The sequence below is a fragment of the Macaca nemestrina genome, chromosome 9, assembly GCF_043159975.1.
Source record: "Macaca nemestrina isolate mMacNem1 chromosome 9, mMacNem.hap1, whole genome shotgun sequence".
Lineage (NCBI taxonomy): Eukaryota > Metazoa > Chordata > Mammalia > Primates > Cercopithecidae > Macaca > Macaca nemestrina.
In genome coordinates this window covers 57,281,199-57,300,767 of record NC_092133.1, presented here as the reverse complement: position 1 = coordinate 57,300,767, position 19,569 = coordinate 57,281,199, and the positions used below count along the sequence as shown (strand labels likewise).

Genomic DNA, 19,569 nt, shown 5'->3' with positions numbered 1-19,569 from the left:
ACGGCTGTCATCTGAATGGTGGATTCACAGGTGTCTTCTCAGGTAGCAGAGCTTAGCATTTTCTCAAGGCAATTGGGTGATTATGCCCATGTTAAAATTGATCAAATTCTTCTCTTTACTGTGCTGATCTAATTGTGCACTGGGTTATTTCTTCCTAATGACCTATGGCACCAGCTAGTCCACGTTGATTAGTGTCTTGATCAGACTGGGGTACACTTTGCAGACTTTTTCTTATACAAATGCTGTAATTCCCACCCTACTCCCACCCCTCAACTGTAGACCCTACCAATGTGTTTGAAATTTCACAACCCTGTTAATAATTTAGAAGTGTTCTATTATTCCCCCCTACTCGTAACTCATGCTCAGGGAAAAATAATTCAGAACAGATGTTCTCCATTTTGCTTTTCTGCCTACCTGACAAAAAGAGATTTTTGGCAACAGTGACATCAGAAAAAAAAAATATTGAAAAAAAAATGCTTGGGGAAGAGAAGGAACTGAACAGATGTTGTAGTCAAATCCTGACTTTCCATACAAATTGGGATCAATGTGGGGAGGCAGGAGGGGTACAAGGAAGGGGAAGACAATGCCATTGACCTTCTCTGCCTCTCATCTGTGTAAGGAGCAGGTCTGCCCTCAATGTTCCTACATTTTCTTCTTTTCTTCTATTTCCTACTCAATTGTTTTTCCCTTTCAACTATCTCATACTATCATTTGAGGCTCCACACACACCCTCCATGAAATCTCCCCCACTTTGTTAAGTATTTTTGATAAAAGAGAGTCAATGGTATAAATTACCCTGATGATTTTGTCCATTATTTGTTTTGCATGCCAATTAATGTATATCCATGTCAGGATGAATAGAAACATATGAACACCTAACGGCATTTCTAAGGTGGGAGTTGGTTGGCTAGAGCAACAAGCAGACATATTCTTTAAATTTAAAAAGATTTGTCAACTAGAGATTTTTTTTTTAATGCTCTGATTTGATGAGCAAGGGAATAGCTTCAGAAAAATGTATGAGAGTCATATTTATATGGTTGTGAAATTTTTTAAGCAGCAAGGATCTGAAACATGCTTTTTAAAATAGCCAGATAGAAAAATCTTGGTGTGAGCAATTTACACTTGAAGTGACTGTTCTGTCTTTAGAACCCTGGGGAAAGTGAGGTGTTTAATGTATCTTCCAGACAATTACAAAGCAGTCCTTGATCAAAACCCTCTGTGAGAGGTATTGACAAACCTGTCCAACTGCAAGAATCTCCCGTAGAGAAAATGATCTATGAGATTACCTGCTGGCGGGTTCATGGGTCAGATTGTCAATATCTAGAGAAGGATCACAGAAATAAACATTTAGCGTTTGCTGTTCTGACATCTATATTTATGGTCCTGTTAAAGCAGTTGGTCAATCAAAACCAGTTAAAGCAATTATAATTTTCCCCAGCTACATGCAAGAGAAAGAAACTGAACTCTTTGTGATGAGAAGTCAATATAGCAAGATAATCCAAAATTGCTTTTTATTCATGTGGAGTGAATCTGGTACTATTATATCTTTTCCCGTGTAATTGTCTGATTAGATGAATGCAGTGAAGATGCATTAATGTAATGAAGTCAAATACTCAATTACATTTTATTTTTTCTTCCCTTCCTACATTGTTTGAGATTCCCAAAGAATTTGAAACAGAATGGTCCTTTCCCTATTGAATTTGGCTCCTTTATATTTGGCAAATATTTATTCTTTTATCTATGTTTCAACTGGAGCTGCAGTGAATGGGTCTATTTTTCTCATGGTTTGACTTCTGCTGTCAAACAATATAGGTGATGTTGTTAGGCATAAAATTATTTTGGAGATGACACAAATCACTAATGTAAGACAGATTCTGTGCTGGATGTTAATGACAAACCCCTTTGAAGGGACAACAGAAAGTATAAACAACAGCGTCTGAAAGAGGCTGTGATTTCCAAAATGTTTACTCAGAGCTTGAAGGCAATCTGTAAAAAGAGGTGTCAGATTGTACTAGGTTGGTGCAAAAGTAATTCAGGTTTTTGCAATAAAGGTAAAGGCAAAAACTGCAATTACTTTTGCACCAACCTAATAAATCTTCTGAAGGGCTAAAAAGAAAGACAGGTATCTGCTTTGGTAAACTTGATATTCAAATATTTGAATGGGAAGGAATACAGCTTCTGATTAAAAGCTCAGTTTCTAGAGTTAGACAAAACTGCCTTTATCCAACATGCAGATTACATGACCTCAGGCAAGTTATTTTACCTCCCTAAGCCTCTGTTATCTCATGTGTAAAATGAAAATAATTATCAACGTTGCCTGATAGAATTGTTATGAGTTTTAAATTACATAATTCATGCAAAGCTGTTGGTACAGTGTCTGAATCATAGTAAGCACCCAATAAATGTTAGCTCTTGTTATTATCAGAATGCTGACTGGTGTTCAATTCAATGAGCATTTACCTCATGCCTTTTATGTAAGCAAAAAACTAGATGGCTTCAGAAATAAATAACACATGATCTCTGTCCTCAGTTCAGGAGGTTAACTCTAGTACTCACCCTTATATTAGGAGGTAGACTGAAATAAGTGTTTAAAAAAGATATTATAGAAATACTATTAGACCTAGTATATTCTTAACAACCCCTGCTTCCAATCGGACCCATTCTCTATGTGAAAATGGAGGGATCTTTGTACAACTTTTTAACATCCTCCTGTTGAACATAACATCCAAACGATGGACTATGGGGACTAGGCCCTGCCTAATCTGGTATCCAGGGTCCTCATTTGCCGTCACTCTGTCCCTCTTATGTTGCAATTCGTCTCCACCCCACTCCAGGGACTTTGTCCTGTACCTTCCCTCTGCCTGAACTGTTCCTCCTCCTTCTCTTTGCCTAGTTAATTCTCACCTTCAGGCCTCAGCTCTGATGACACTTTCTAAGGGGTACCTGCTTAACTTCCTCACTGCTCACTGCAACTCTAAACCAATTTCTCTGTGATTTTCTCTTGAACATTCTGTAATTTTTCCTTATGGCGCTTAAATATTTTCTTATATCTGTGTGTGTGTGTGTTTTTTTTTTCTTTTTTCAACTCTATCTCCCCACTAGACATAAATTTCTTGAAGGCGAGAACCGTGACTATTTTGATTATCATTGTATGCCCAGCTCCTAGCACTAAGCTTGGCATATAGTAGCTGAAAACCAAACAGCAAGCAAAGGTATTAAGTGGCAATTTTTTAAAAGGTCAAATCATGATTCTCATACAGGTATAAAATGAAAATGTGTTAACAATTTTTGTCATTATTATTATTATTTTGAGACAGGGTCTCACTCTGTCATCTGGGCTGAAGTGCAGTGGCACCATCTTAGCCTCAAACTCCTGGGTCCAAGCAATTCTCCTGCCTCAGCCTCAGAGTAGCTGGGATCACAGGCACATGTCATGATGTCTGGCTAATTTTTAATGTTGGGATTACAAACATGAGCTGCTGCACCCAGCCTAAATCATTATTAATGAGGGAGTCAGGCAGATATTAAACCAATTGAAAGGAGAAGTAAAAGAGTAAGTATATAGAATCCATGTATTGATCTGGAATATTGTAACAAACGAGCAAATTGAGAAAAAAACTGACTTCTTCCACAGTGGGGAGGGAAGTCAACTGAACCTTCACCTGATAGCATTGTTTGCATATTTATAAACAAGAATTGTTTTGCATTACTGTCAGTTATCTGCAACTTACAGAGTTGTAAAATAGCTCAAAGGCAATGAAAAGCTAGAATCAGATAACTTGGAAGACGATGCTCTAAACAATACATGTTTTTCTACTACAGCACACATTTTTCCCTACAACAAATAGACATTCTGGGGGCACACAGCATTTCATTTGGAGGGGACGGTGAGAGAGTTTAGCAGTCATGATAAATGAGGAACAGTTGAGCTAAACCTTGAAATGTTGGTAAGGTTTCAATAATGGCAAAGCACTAGAGATTTTTGTCCTTCTGATAGCAATGAATTTTTGCAGGCAAGAATATAGTCTGTGAGACAAGATAAGAGGCCATTGCAACAGCCCAGGGGAGAAACTTCTAGAAAAGACAAGGTAACATGCATTGGGGAAGGAAAGTCCCCGAGTACTATTTCTGGTGCCAGCATTCCTTGTGTGACTTTGGAAGAGTTTACAGATCTCTCCAGGCCTAATCTGCTTTTATCATAGGAATGTTAATTTAGCACCCAGCAACAGGGTTACAATGGTGAAGGAAAAACAAGCATGGAACTTAGATTCTAATGTATCTGGGTAATAAGGAAATGCTGACATCCTAAAGGAGCTCCCAAGCTCTAATAAGAGCGTGAGTTGTAGATGCACTTTCTAACATCATGTTGAAATGAGAACAATCACCCACCATCTGTGATGGAGATTATTTAGTACATAAATAGTATAGGAAAGAGATTCCTTATCACATTCCTTATCATAATCAAATAGATGAAATATTTTTGATTGTCTTCTAGTACAGGGGCCAGAAAACTTTGTCTGTAAAGGGCCAGATGTTAAATATTTCCAGCTTTGCTGGCTATACTATCTCCATTGCAATCACTTACCCCAGCTGTTGTAGCTTGAAAGCGGCCAGAGACAATATGTAAACAGGATGTGCCCCTGTTCCGATAAAACTTTATTTTTAAAAACAGGCAGTGGGCCAGATATGTCCCAAAAGGCCATATTTTTCTAAACCCCATTTTAAAAGGTGGGTGGTTGGGTACAAAGAAGATCATTAGAATTGTGAATGATCCTTTGAGATACTAGTCTCTAGAGAGTAGAGATCATTTTATTTATCTTTGTTCTAAACAATGACTTACACATAAATTATCAGTACATTGTAAAAGAAAAAAAAAAAACTTTTTTTAAAGGATTCATCCTTCTCTGAACTTTCAGAGCAATTTGTCTCTCTTACAGAATTTATCACATCTTACCTGGTTTTAGAGTTACCCCTGCAAATATCTTTATTCCCTACTATGATCTAAACTCCTGGAGGAAAGATATCATGCTATTTTCAGTGTTTCCATTTGCTCCCTGAGAGGTGCTTTAAAAAGTGTTTCTTGAATGAGTGAGTGATTTCTTCTGTATTTTTGTTGTTTATCAATTTTATTTCTAATCTTTCATGGCCTCAATAAAATGCAAGGGCTTCCCCCTTGAGCATGATTAGCAATATCTCAGCAGTTTCCCCAGGAATGAGACCTCTGTCAGAGCAGGATGCTTGCCTGTGATCATAGCTGTCTGTTCCTCACCATTCTCTTTACTTTGTGGGGCTACTCTTGAATAACTGATTATTTGCTTCTTAGGAAATGTCCTTTTAGTGACTGACCGTGACCCATTTAACATAATTCAATGTAGTGTTCCCATATTTCCCCCCTGGGCTGTCCTTTTCGCGTGTCTGAGAGCTTCTTCTTTATGTAAGAAAGGAACAGTGTTTTGTTGTGGATCATTTTATATACCAGACAATGAACTGTCAATGGAGATAGATATCAGTTGCATTCAAATTTCTAGTTTATTTGTTTTTATTTTTTTAAAAATTGTCCTTAAGTGTTCCTTCCCTTGTGAGAACACCAAGGCCTTATTTCCCTGCCTACTAATAGCTTTTTCATGAAGTGAATTTTTTTATTTTTCCTTTTCTTTTTTAGCTTTTAAGCAGTACCAGATGTTGAAAGAACTTTCTCTGATTGGTGTCCAGAGAAAACAAAAAGCATGTATCACTTCAAGCCTGACCTGCAGAAGGAGAAAATGGACTCTACAAAGGCTGCCAGAATTAAACACACTACAGATGGTATAAAATGAACATTTTAGAGTTGTGTGTTTTTACCCCTGTGCTTTCATTGTTCCGTTTCACACCTGATTACAATATTAACTTTTGTTAAGAAAAGATAAAGTAAAAAACAGAAAAGTCACAAGAAAAATATTTTATCTTAGACATGTCTTGGCTTATATGATCTCAGGCCACAGTTTACCAAAGGGAGCTCCATGTTCACTCTGTGGGACGTTGAGGGACGTTTTGAAAGGAGAAGGGGGTTTTGTGATCAAGTGCTATAGTTTGAATGTATGTGTCCCTACAAAATCCGTAAGTTGCAAGTGAAATTCCAAGGTGATGGTAGAAGGTGAGGCCTTCTGATAGAAGGTGATTAGATCATGACAGCTCTCCTCTCCCAAATAAAATTAATATCCTTTAAAAAGCACTGGAGGGAACTAATTAGGCCTTTTTCCCTTCTGCCTTCTGTCATCTGAGGACATGGAGTTAACTCTTTCTGCCACGTGAGGATGCAGTAACAAGAGGCCACCTTGAAAGCACAGAGCACCCCCACCAGCCACCAAATCTGCTTAGGACTTGATCTTCAACTTCCCAGCCTCCAGAGCTCTAAGGAATAAATTTTTCTTTTTATAAATTTCCTAGTCTCAGGTACTTTATAGCAGCACAAATGGACTGAGCCACTAAGTACATGTTAGATCTGATGGGATAAACAAGTTAAGCAAGAGACCAACCGGTACCAGAAACCTCCAAAGGGGTATATATACTTTTGGCTTTTCTCATAACCTGCACAGAATACTTCTATTGTAGAATGTTTTATAAAATAATTGCCCTTGGCATACACTTGAGAAAGTGCCTTGTGCTAAAAAAAATAAATTTGCTTAAAAAAAGTAAGCCCATGATTTTTAGTGTCATTAACTCTATAGTATTAACATTAACATGTATGTGTGTTAACAATGTTGATATACATTAACATAGTATAAAAGATAGCCTGTCCTTATCTCTTATCTCCAAAGAGTATGCAGTCTGGTTGGAAAGTATGGCACACACACCTAAAAAGTTATTTAATGTGACAGTGCCAAACCAGTGGTCAAGAAAACAATCACTCTACAACTTTTTTTAAAACTATATGTGGTGGTGCCATGGAGATTCTCTGAAGGTACCACAGGGGCACCGCTAAGGCAGGAATAGCTAAGGAGAAAGTCAACCAGGAAGGGCTTAAGTTCCTATCCTTGATTTAGAAAATAAGATGTCACTTGAAGAAAAAAATCCCTGTAAAATGCTCAAATGATTAACAGATACTTTTCCACTCAATAAACGAACTGAGGTTGCTGCTGTCTCTGTTTGGTTTCCACGGCTGAGCAGACTGCTCCTTCTTGCCCTTGGAAGAGGCAGAAACAGGAAAATAGGTAGTCAAGCAAGATAAGAGGAAGTCAAGCAAGATAAGAGGAAGAGGTGGAAAGAGAGTATGAGAGAAGGTAGAGAAAGCTACATAAGAAGCAAGTGGGGGAAAACAAAATGAAGAAGGAAAAAAGGACAAGAGTGAAAGAGAAAAGTTCCCAGAGCCGCAGGTGGAGGAAGCATTTTAGGGGGTTTTCCTGAGTGCAAGGCTCTGAGTGGTGCAGGGTGGGGAAAAAAGAGAAGAGAGAAAGGGGGACCCAAGAAACATGGATGGGATTATGGAGTAGTATTGTTCATGTGTTTAAGATGAAAAATAAAACTCCCTTTTTAAATGCTATTTAGGACTATGCTTTGCTTGAATGTGATTCTATGTAGATATTGGATCATGTAGGCTCAGAACTCATAACAGTTACACAGATAAATGTGCCATTTGCATTAGGCTTTTTGAAATACTGCAAATAGCTTGAGGACCCCAATATTAACTTTGAGCCTTCTGAGGTGTTCAAGGGCGCCAGGGTGGAAACTCATTCCTTTGATGATGTTGACAAAACTGTGAAGGACTTTTAAAAGTCTAATTAGGAAGTCCAATGAGATTAACTGCTTTATTATTTGTACCGAACTTGATAAACAATCTGAAATGGTTTGCGTTTTCATACTTAGAATCTCCTGATGCCAAGCCTTGTATCTTGTTTCTAGTTGCTATAGAAATAGTGCAAGGAATCGACTGATTTGTTCAGAAGAATTTATTTCTTTCTGACACCATTGCCTTTAAAAGCAACATTCAGATTATTTATAAAAATTGGGTCATTGCACTGTATGGTAATTATAAATGCTACTATTTTAATTGAAGGCTATGAATAAGACACTTCTGATTTTATCTTGGTTAGATTTGATGGGTCCTTTGAGGTTCATTTATATCTGGATGTCTAACGTAATTCTCAAGGGTCTTTTTTCCTTCTTTTCTTTCTCCTTCTTTCCCTTCCTTCCATCCTCCCTCCCTCCCACCCTTTCTTTCTTCCTTACTTCCTCTTTCTCTTTGTCTTTCTCCTTCCTTCCTTCCTTCCTTCCTTCCTTCCTTCCTTCCTTCCTTCCTTCCTTTTTTCCTTCCTTCCATCTGTTTCTATTAGTACCTTTTCCTGGCAATTCCTTTCTTAGACACTTATAGTTAACTTCAACCAAAGAAGGAACCCTTTATTTCCATCCATGCTGCTTTCTGGAACCACTCATCTTGCTGCTAACAACCATTTCATTTTGGGTGTCTTAAGGGATGCAAATTAATGGAGAAAAAATTCACTGCCTTCCAGAATCATCTCCTGTCTTGAATTTATGGCCCTTGGGAGGCCCAGGGCATGATTCTGAGGTAATTTTCTCTACATACTGTGACAAGAATGAACTTTTGAGAACCAAAAGTGCTCGTTTCTTGCCATACTCAGGTGAGGGGATCAGAATGCCGTTATCTCTCTCCTGACCTCAAACAGAATTTGTGCTCTCCCCTGTAATTAGAAGTATTCAAGGGGAGTCTTGGGTAACTCAGGTGCAGATGGCCCAGGTCTTACTACCACAGATGAAATGATGATGCCTTTTAAAGAGACTGTGAAGATATGCTGCTTCAAATTTCCTTTTTGTTCCTTGGTTTTGTCTTTCTGTCATTCATAAGCCACTTTATCATCTTAATACATGAAATTCTGAGGCCAAGTCTGTTGAGAGTATTGCTTTCCACAGAAGACTGTATATCGTAGTTTCAGCTGCACAATATTTTTTTTGCTACATTTTTGCATATGGCAGTCTCTGCAGGCACATGTTTGACTTCTTAATATAAGGGGCCAAGGATTTGAGAAGAATTTATTTTGAAGAAATCCTACAATACTTCCTTTTCCCCAGAGCCCATGAGCTGAAGTTATAGGAATTATGGGGGCCAAAAGAGAATTTAACCATCTATTTTTGTGGAGACGTCTGATGAGTAGAAGGAACACTCAGACATCTTTTCCCAGCTTCTCCTCTTTCTTTCCTCAACAAGAAGGTTTAGAAATAGCAATTAAGAGTCTTGCTGTTTTCTCAGTTCTGCTGCTGCCAAACTTAGCACTACCTATATTACTTGGCCTGAACAAAAACCAGTCCCCTCCTCATTTTTCTTCAGTTCTTCAGTTATTTGCTTACAAATGGCTCATTTAGCTGTTCTTCATTTACAGGAAAGCTTTCTGGGACCTCATCAAACTCCTCCTCTCTCACTTTTAAATCTCCCCCCAGGTTCCTTTCTCAACTACTTTTAAAAATCCTTTTCCCTCAGAGTGACTCTGAACCCACCACCTTTCTTTTCAAAAATGATGTCACACACATTTCCATATCCAAATTGTGATTTCAAGATATTGTATGTAGGAGCATAAACAAGATGGGAGGAACTTTAGAGAAATAACTCTCTGTGGTGTGTATGTATTTGTTTACCATGCAACTACACAAAGTGGAAAGAAGTTCAGAGAGCTTGCCAAGAACTTTCCAAAATCTTCATCCAAAGCCCTGGACTGGAACACAAATTGAGAATTGCACTTCACACACACACACACACACACACACACACAGTGAATAATGCTGCCATGAACACCAGAGCACAGGCATCTCTTTGGCATAAAAAAAAAAAAAATTAAAGCAGTAGCAGCCATTTATCTTGCTCTGAAGATTGACTGGCTCTTTCGGGTAGTTCTTGCTCAGGGTCTTTCATAAAGCTGCAGTCAGATGGAGATTGAGGCTGGTGTCATTTTGAAGGTTTCTCACTTATATATCTGGATCTGGGCTGAGAATGTTCAGGAAGCTGGGAGCCAGAACCGCTGGGGTTCCTGGGACATCTTTTTCTCAATGGGGTCTCTTTATGTTGTCCTTCTACATAGCCACCTCGCAGTAGCCATACTTCTTACATAGTTGGTGAAGGCTATCAGAAGGAGTGCCAAAGAGAAACCTGAAGACATGGCATGGTTTCTTGCCACAAAAGTTACCCAGTATAACCTCCATAACATTCTCCTTGAGACCGTCACAATGGCTGACCCAGTCTCATACAGAGAGTACCAAAGCATTTGCAACATGCTTTAAAACATCCAGAGCCACACAGAATACTGCTGACTCTATTTGCCTTGGGGTTCCACAGTCATCTTAACACTTGATGGTTTAGAGAAATGTCTTCTTTCTCTTATTCTTTTAAAGTCTTTTTCTTCATCCATCTTCATCTGGGACACCTAGCATTATTCTTACAATGGTCTCAGATCAAGGATGGCAGATAAGAAGGCACTCAAAGGTTTATGTGTATTAATATAAAGACTGGTATAGGGACTAGGATAAAGAAATAATTCTTTATCATAAAAAAGTCAAGGAAAAATATAATGTCATCTAACAGCTGCATTTATTTCAGAAGATAACAAGGAGTAGTGGGAACTGGGGAAAACTGTTTAAAACAGGTATTTGTTGTTCAGCTGTAGCCAGTTGTTACCATGAGGGATGTAGGCCCCATTGTGCCAGATCTGCTTATTTTTTAAAGAAAAGTCAGGAATCTGTGTTTTTATATAAAACACCCTGATTGTTAAATACTGGTTACTAGATCAAATAACATCACTTGGGCCAAGCAAAATGTGTCATTGGCCATATTCAAGCTTCCAGATGTCAGCTTGCAACCCCTGCCTTGCATTTCAGAGGAAGGGCGAAGAAAAGTTGATTTCAGGCTACTTTTGATTTCTTATGTATGAAAATTGAAAAAAGCTGTCTATAGGGGAATGAAAAAATAAGAATCTATAGGGAAAAAAATATAAATTAATATTTCAGTAAAGTATCCTGCCCCATGGTGTTGTATACCAGGAGTCAGTAAACTATGGTTCACTGGCCAAATCTAGCCCACTTCCCTGTTTTGTAAATAAAGTATTATTGAAATGGAGCCACACACATTTGTTTCTGTGTTGTCTGGTTTCTCTCATGCTATGATGGTGGAGTTAGTAGTTGCAACAGACTGCAGCTTGCAAAAGACTAAAATGTTATTATGTGACTCTTAAAAAAATGTCCAATTTCGGATGTATATCATCCTACACAGTGTCATTGGAGGTAGGAATCATAGAAACTTAAAACTAAAAGCTCTTAAATCCATTTGCTAACTTTCAGACTACAATAAGGATATTTTCATTCTAAGAAAAGGTTATGATTTGGCTGGATTGCTGGTAGCAACTGGGTGTTCCTGCTGAGCTGGGCCTATAATTAGAAGGTGTACTCAACCTTGGCTGCTTTCTCTGTGACATGATAGTTAAAGCTCATAATTCAGCAGATTTATTCTAGTCAAGAAGAAGAATAAAATACACTGAAGGCTATGCTTTCCATTCCCTTCCATGGTGTCTTTATTTAATAATCAATGACATGTGTCACTTTAGGGCATAATTCTTCCCTGTCAAGACCCGAAAGCTTAGAATGAGGCTATCATTTGCAAGTCTTCAGGTGTGTTTAAACAGACTCTTTAAATGGTTTCTAAGAAAAAAATCAGTTGAGGTTTTAAGAAAATAATATTAATCTTCCTTACACATTTTTTATAAAAACAAATAGTTTGCCTCTGCCTTATGTGGTAGAAACAGTCATTGACCAATAGGTGCTGCTCTTCTCCGGAAGTGTGCAATTCATTAAGAAGTTAATAAACTGGTAAGGTCTACAAGCATCTGAATTATTCAACCTAAAGCATCATTATTGCTATAGTTTCACTCAGAGGCTATGTTTCACCAACTACACAAAAAAATGAAATAAAATAAAATGACCAGAGGACTTCCAGTTCAGGACCAAGATGGAATGGCATAGACACATTTCTTATTCTTCCTGCTAACTACAACTAAAAACTCTCCACTACATTATAGAGAGGGAAAACATAAGGAGATGTCAAAAGGTAGAGAAAACCTTGGGGCTCAAAGAATGACACAGTCATGTCAATGAAGGTGATCTGCAAAATTTAGATGTCCGCTTTCACCTGGAGTAATGGGCAGGATTCCCCTTCACCTGCCAGTGTAGTGTCAAATGAGGCTTGTGAAAACAGAAGGCTTGAATAACATCTAGAGTTTTATAAAATAATATTGAAATACTCAGCATACAATCAGAAATCAGTTATCATATCAAGAACCAGGAAAATCTAAACTTGAATGAGAAAAGACAATTAACATATGCCAACACCAAGATAACACATATGTAAAAATCATCCAACAAATGTTTTATAGCAACTGTCCCAAAAAATGATTCTATAAGCAATTGCCATTACAATAAGAAAAGTAAAAGTAGAAAGTTACAGCAAAAGAAAAAAAAAATAGAGGACATAAAGAAGAGCCAAATGGACATGTTAGAACTGAAAAATCCAATAACCAAAATTAAAAACTCAATGGATCGGCTCAATAGAGTAATGGAGCAAACAGAGGAACAAAATCAGTTATGTTGAATATAGAGCAACAGAAACGACCAAGTCTGAATAACAGAGCCAACACAAACTAACAAAAAAACTGAACGAATTCTGAGGGACCTGTGGGATTAAAACAGAAGAGCTAACATTCATGTCATTGGAATACCAGGAGAGGAAGAGGGTGGTGATTAAAAAAAAAAAAAGTAGACCAAAATTTGGCAAAAGTAATAAACAATAAATGAAAAGCCAAGTAAATCTCAAACAGGTTAAACCCGAACATCCATTCAAAGACACATTATACTCAAACTTCAGAAAAATAAAGGAAAAAGATCTTGAAATCAGCAAGAGGGAAAAGCCACCTTATCTATACGATTAAAACAATTCAAATACAATGAATTTCTCATCAGAAACTATTTAACAGAAAGGACAGAAAGAAGTGATACATTTTTCAAGTCATGGAACAAAACTGTCAGTGCTAAATTCTATGTTCAGCAAAATTATTTTTCAGGAATAAAGGGGAAGTAAAGACCCTCTCAGATGAACAAACACTAAGATAATTTGTCACCAGTAGAGTATTCATAAAGGAAGTTCCTAAAACAGAAAGGAAGTGATTAAAGAAAGAATCTTGGAATATCAAGAAGAAATAACAGCAGGAAGAACAAAAATATGGGTAAATAAAATACATTATTCTCTTCTTGACTTTTAGATTATAATTGATGGTTAAAGCAAAAGATGTAAGTGTGGTGTGATTCCCAACATATAGAGAGTAAATATATAAGGTAACTATATTATAAACAGGGGTTATGAAGACTTTCGTTAAAGGACTTTAATAGAGGTAAGGTTCGTACCCTTCATTCAAACTTGTCTGTATCTTGATAGCAGTGGTTGTTACATAAATTACATATATGATAAACTGTCTTAGAACTACATGCACACATTTTACCAAGGTCAGTTTCCTGATTTTGATATTGAACTATAGTTATATAAGATGTTATAGATGAAATGTTCATGTCCCTCCCAAATTCATATGCGGAAACTTAATTCCTCAATGTGATGATATGAAGAGGTGGGGCCTTTGGGGGGTGATTAGGTCTGACAGTGGGTCTCTCTTGAATAGGATTAGTGCCTTTATTTAAAAAAACAAAACAAAACAAAACCAAAAAAAACCCAGAGAGCTCCTTTGCAATTCTTCCATGTAAGGTTACAGGGAGAAAACAGTAGTTGACAATCCAGGAAGCAGACCTTCACCAGACAACAAATCTTCTGGCACCTTGATTTTGGACTTCCCAGACTCTTGAATCATGAGAAATAAACATCTGTTGTTTATTAGCTACCCAGTTTATGGTAGTTTGTTCTATCAGCCTGAATGGACAAAGGTATAAACTATAACCACTGGAAGAAACTGGGTGAGGTGTTATCAGGACCTCACTACATTATCATTGTAACTTTCTGGAAATCTATAATTATTTTAAAACCTGTTTAATATTTTGTTTCCAGTGATGGAAAAGTTCTGGAGATAGATAATGGTGATGATTGCACAACACTGTGAGTGTACTTAATGTCACTGAGTTGTGTATTTAAAATGGTTAAAATGGTAACTTTTATGTAATGTATATTTTTCTACAATTTAAAGCATGACTCTAGAAAGACTGTCTTTTCCTGATATTATCAAATTAAATCTCTTAGAAAAGATGAAAAAGATCCTAGCCAAAGACAACAAATGCTATGAAACTGCTGATCATGGAAGATTGGTTCACCTGCCCTGTACATTTCATTCTTTCAGCATTTAACATTTTAAATGGATTCATTTTTTAGGTAAAAAAATCAAAAAGTAAACATTCCCATTCACCTCTCTTCTCCCCCTTAAAGATGTCTGGTACCATCTGGTGATAAGGTAAAAAGATTGGGTTTCCAGAGGGATTAGTATAGGCTGCTTAAAGTAGTAAGTTAGCAGAGAGGTTTTTAACTTGCAGTGACAAATGGCTCTGGGCTATGATCAACTTCTACAAATAGATTAAGCCCTTTTTCTTCTTAGGAATAAAACTGGCCTGTCAAGTCCTAAAAATAGATTGCTAATCACCTGGCCTATTTTCTCACCGTTTTTATTTTTTATTTTTCTCTTAGCCAGAACTCAGTAATTCTTACCTAATTAAGAAATTAAGTGTAAAATTATTTAATAGGAGCTTTTTTCATATAAATTATCTCCTTTAATAATGTTTATAGTTTCTTATATCAAAAAGTACAACTGCAGAAGGAAATAAAATATCTAAGCAAATCCAGTCCCAAGGAAACGTCAACTGCCACAGGCAACTCAAAGCTCTTTCTTAAATCTTGTCCACCCCAGATTTTCCAGTAAATAAAAGCTTTCAATTTGAGATTAAATTTGATGTTGTTTGGACTTTCACAGTTAACATTATTGAGTCTGTAAAAGAGCATCCTTGGAAAAATCTAATCAACCCATTGCAAGAGAGCCTATACTTCCAAGTCTTCTAAGACTGCAGCAGAAACATCAGCCTCTTCCAGAGGCCTCATGTTTTAGTGGCACATTTCCCTAAGCCCTTTCAGAAAAGAGAAGTTTTTCTGCCATTTGATTTTGTTTACTTAATTCATTTCCCTGTGAAGGCAAAGTCTTCACAATTTTCCACGCAAAATGTCTGTGAGAACCAGCAGGGCATTTTATACCTCCTATGATGGAAAAAACACCACCAGCAATAAGTGTTCTTTTATTTTTTTTTACGTGCCTTCTTGTTCCAGAATGGATTTAAAGCAGTTGCGGTACTAATAGGAGCTGTTCACCATGTGTCAGGGGCTACACTGGGCATTTTTACGTGGAGGTTAAGAGCACAGGTTCTGAAGCTAAACAGACCTACTTCAAATGCCCATTCCGCCACTAAGTATTTCTGTAACCTCATGCAGGTTATTCTGTCTTTCTTGGCCTCTCCAATTATAAAATGGGGAAAATTATAGTTCTTATCTTATAAAGGTGAGGTTTAACTGAGATGCTGTAGATACTTTCACATAAGCCCTAACAGGTAGAAAGCACTCAGTAAAGGCACTTCTAATTAATACTCATTTAATCTTTGCAAATTTACAAAATAATAGTGTTCTTCAATAGAATACAGGCTTAGAGAGAGTAGGCAATTTTCCCTCAATAGGCAGGGTTTGAATCTATGTTTCTCTGCCCTCACAGTCCATGATTCTTTCCTCACTGCTATGATTCAATCTCTTTTATTCATTTTATTATTGTCAGTAATGGTCATAACAGTCGTGTTATTGGAGGTTAAAAAGCAAACCCTAATATGGGTTTATTAGCTCTCACAGCAGCTTTCTCTTCCAGGAATTTCCTGTCTCTACTAATTTTTCTTCTGTCTTTGGCAAAGTGAAGGTTTTGATGGCTGGATCACAAAATTTCCTGAACTATGATTGGTTGTGCTGAGGAGGAAAAAGCAGCAGGATTGTGGGGGTGGGGTGGGGGAGCGTCGGGGGACACCCAGAGCCTTAGATGCCTGGGCCAACTGCCCATGCTCAGTTCCTTCTCAGACTTTGTTAGCCCAGAGGCGGCAGAACTGGGCCCTCCACGTGTCCATTTGACTGGAATGCTGCTGCACTGAATTGGAGCTCATTAGATACACAACAGACATGGCTGCAAATTGCTGGTGCCACTCAAGTTGTTTTATTACATGGTATTGCTCAACAAGGATGCCACAAAAGACATGACTGCTGCTATTGAAGCATATTTAACCCTGCAATAGTTTCTCATGCTCATCTTCCCGTTCCTACCACCTTTTCCAATTGTGACTGGCTTGTTTGTCTAGACTTTGTATATGTCATGTTTCACTTTTTCCTTTATTTAGTTGGATCAGGCAAGATTTATTTCTTCTCCCTCATTCTCTCCCACTCCCTCTTCCTCTTCCTATTCTTCTCCTCCACTTTCTCCTCCTCCTTCATTGTTACTATTATTTATTATTATTATCATCATTATTATTATTATTGCTACCAGGTTTTCCCATGCCTCTCTAAGCTCATCATTTCTCCTTGGAAGCTACTCTGAATATTTCCTAAAGCTTCCTTTAAAATAATTTGCCATCTAATAATTAGAGCTGAAAACCCGTGCCTGCAACTCTTCCTGTCTGGAACAGATTATTCAATTTCTTTTTTTTTTTCAATGGCACCTGTTGCCTGATAAAAATGTATTTCTCCAACTAGTGTATGATTTCCCCCACACTAGTCTCAGTCTACCTGATTGAAAACTCCCATTTCAGTTGTATGGCTTTGGCTGCTTTGTAAATTACAGAGCTGGCTTCATGAGACACCACTGCAGCCGGGAATTCATTTCCAACCAATATTTTTGGTGTGACCACATGTGGCTCTGTTCACTGAAATCTGCAAGAACGGGAATGTGGACATTTTAAAATCTCACTATGCTTTCATCTCTCTTGCTGGGCTATGCCTTTGCTTACACGGACCATTATTTTCCCCTCACTCACTCAGCCTCTCTGATTTGCTTTCTACAACCCTACACATTTCTCATCATCTTGTTGTGAGTTCTGACACATCCCAAGTAAGTTATTTATTTTGACAGGTGTGTGTGTAATACACCTAATGTGGGATGAACCTAGGAGTCAGAAAACCGGTTATTTCAGTCCTGGAAAACAACTTCATTATCTTGTGAAATGTACTTTCAGCACTCAATCCTAGCAAGTAATGAATGATATTGTGTAACACGTTTGCGGCAATTACCTTTGGAAATGAAGACTCCCTTTGGTGCTATTGATAGAATGCAAGGTGAGACCCTTTTTCTTGTAGAAGCCGGGGCTTCGGTGCGAGTCCAGCAATCAGGCAATGTAAGCATAGAACATCTATGAGACTGAACTGGAGATAATGACCTGTCCACCCTTCTGCCCTGCAAACCTCCAACCCCCGTGCACTTCAGGCTCAGCCTACCTCCAGGCTTGGAGACCAATCCTGATTCTAGTCGAGAGAATTTAAGGATCCTTAGACCAGGTGCCCCATTACTTTACATCAAGTCAGTTTTATTTGGTTCCATTGTGACCATAAACCCTGATTAACATAATTGGACCACCCATGTGTCCATGGTAATGAGATCTCTGTCTCCTTTCTGATGCGTGTTCAATTGAACACCATTTAGTTTTGGGGCACCCAGTTTCCAAACACTGGCTTTTCTTGTAGGCACATGTGTTACTTTTTTTCAGAATACCCCGAGGCAAACTGGCCTCCTCTTCTACTCTGTGGCCCTAAATGTGGCTCAATCCTCAGCAGGTGTGCATGTCAACCCCTCAGCCACCTACTCCTCTGTTCCACCCTCTTGGAATTCCCAGCAAGTTGACTTAAACCCCAACTACTCTCACCAGCTCCCAGGTCTTGTTGGCATACTGATTGTTGCAGGTGCTCCCTGCACCCCTTCCTGGGTTCTCCATCTCTCGGGCCCAATCTCCCCCGCACCCTTCTCCACACCCCTGCAGCATCACACACAACTTTCAAATGAGGCAGCATCACCCATCCCTTACTTAATGGGATAAATTTCTTAGACATTTCTGACTGTAGGGAAGTTAGCACATAGTAAATTGCATCCTGTGGAGGGGAGAAGCGTTCAATTTTCTCAAAAGGGCAACTTCCTTTTCCTTTCTTTAGTTTTCTTTATATAAGCATGATGGGAATGGGTGCTGCTAGAATGGCCAGAACCCCCACACGTACATACACATATATATACACACACACATACACAGCCAAGAATTATCCTGATCCCAAATATCAACAGTGCTGAAGTTGAGACACCCTGCTTAGGCCCCAGCCCTCTCCATTTCTGTGGCCTGCCAGCCACCATGTAAGCCCTGCATTAACCAGTCATATGGCTCATACTGTGGATCCTTTACTAGTTGTCTGAGGGTAAGTATCATAAAATCGCTGTCCTTTGATAACCATGTCTCAATGTGAACCAAAACCAACCCAACCCATAACCCATACATGTAATCCTCTAGTGGACTTCCTCCTCTGAAGCCATGACTTTTCTATCTCCTCTGCATTTTTATATCTTGAAAGTTGTCTTTGAATAGGTTAGACCAGAATTCGTTGATGAATAGAGTAGACATCAATTGCCATGATTGCAAGTTTCTGAAACGTTTTTCCTGGAATTGTTCCCTATACACAAAGGTGGACTCCCACTGGCTATACACATCCTTTGGGCATAGCTGGAAGACACCTGAACCAGTTCTGGCCTCTCAGATTTTGAACCTCGATAGAGGAACACAGGGAGTGGAGGTCTTCAGGGGCTTCCTAAGGCATTCTATGTTCTGGCTTTCCCAGAGGCCTGGATCTTCCGCTTTTTCTCCGGTTGTGTAAGAATCCCTAATCATTTCAATACTCTCATTTTTTGTTTAACTAGTCAAAATCTGTTTCTCTTGATTGCCATTAAAACAACAGTTAATAATCCAAAACAAACACTATACCACGCCTCCACCTACTTATAGAAAATATTTGCGGCAGTTCATAAGAAAAGCATTGGCAAAATAGATCAAAAGCTATTCACAGAAAGCAAAAGATAAAAACCATTAAATTTGAGGATAAGCAAATATTTTTTTCTGTTTGTTTTTTCCTTCTCCACTTACACCACCCTCAAGAAACATACACACGATTTTCCAAGTTTTATTTTCCTTCCTCATTCAAATAGCTGACAATACTATGTTCTAGATTAGGGATGGTCAACGCTTTTAGTGCACTGTACTAACCTGTTGATTTCTACCCCTCATCGTCCACTCCCAGGATATTCTGATTAAGTAGTCCCAGTGAGGGGCCATCCACAATTTTCAAGAGCTGAACAGATGATTTTAACATGCAGTCATGATGGAGGGTAAATTTAGGTTTTATTATGATGATTATTATTATTTGGAGTCATACATTCCAAGGATCCAACAAGATCTGTGAACATACTCTCCAGAAAAATCCACATACCCCATTTATTCTACTTTCAA

The 19,569-nt window shown here is 38.2% G+C and overlaps 2 long non-coding RNA genes across 2 annotated transcripts in view; one reads left to right on the top strand and one right to left on the bottom strand.

The window, feature by feature from the left end:
* The window catches only part of LOC105466180 (uncharacterized), a 119,533-nt gene extending 113,736 nt beyond the window's left edge, over positions 1 to 5,797 (top strand). The window contains exon 7 of the long non-coding RNA XR_978031.3: positions 5,663 to 5,797. This is a non-coding gene — a long non-coding RNA (uncharacterized lncRNA). The remainder of the gene's footprint in view (positions 1 to 5,662) is intronic.
* Positions 1 to 19,569, bottom strand: part of LOC105466179 (uncharacterized) — a 66,679-nt gene that overhangs the window by 16,362 nt on the left and 30,748 nt on the right. The window lies entirely within an intron of this gene.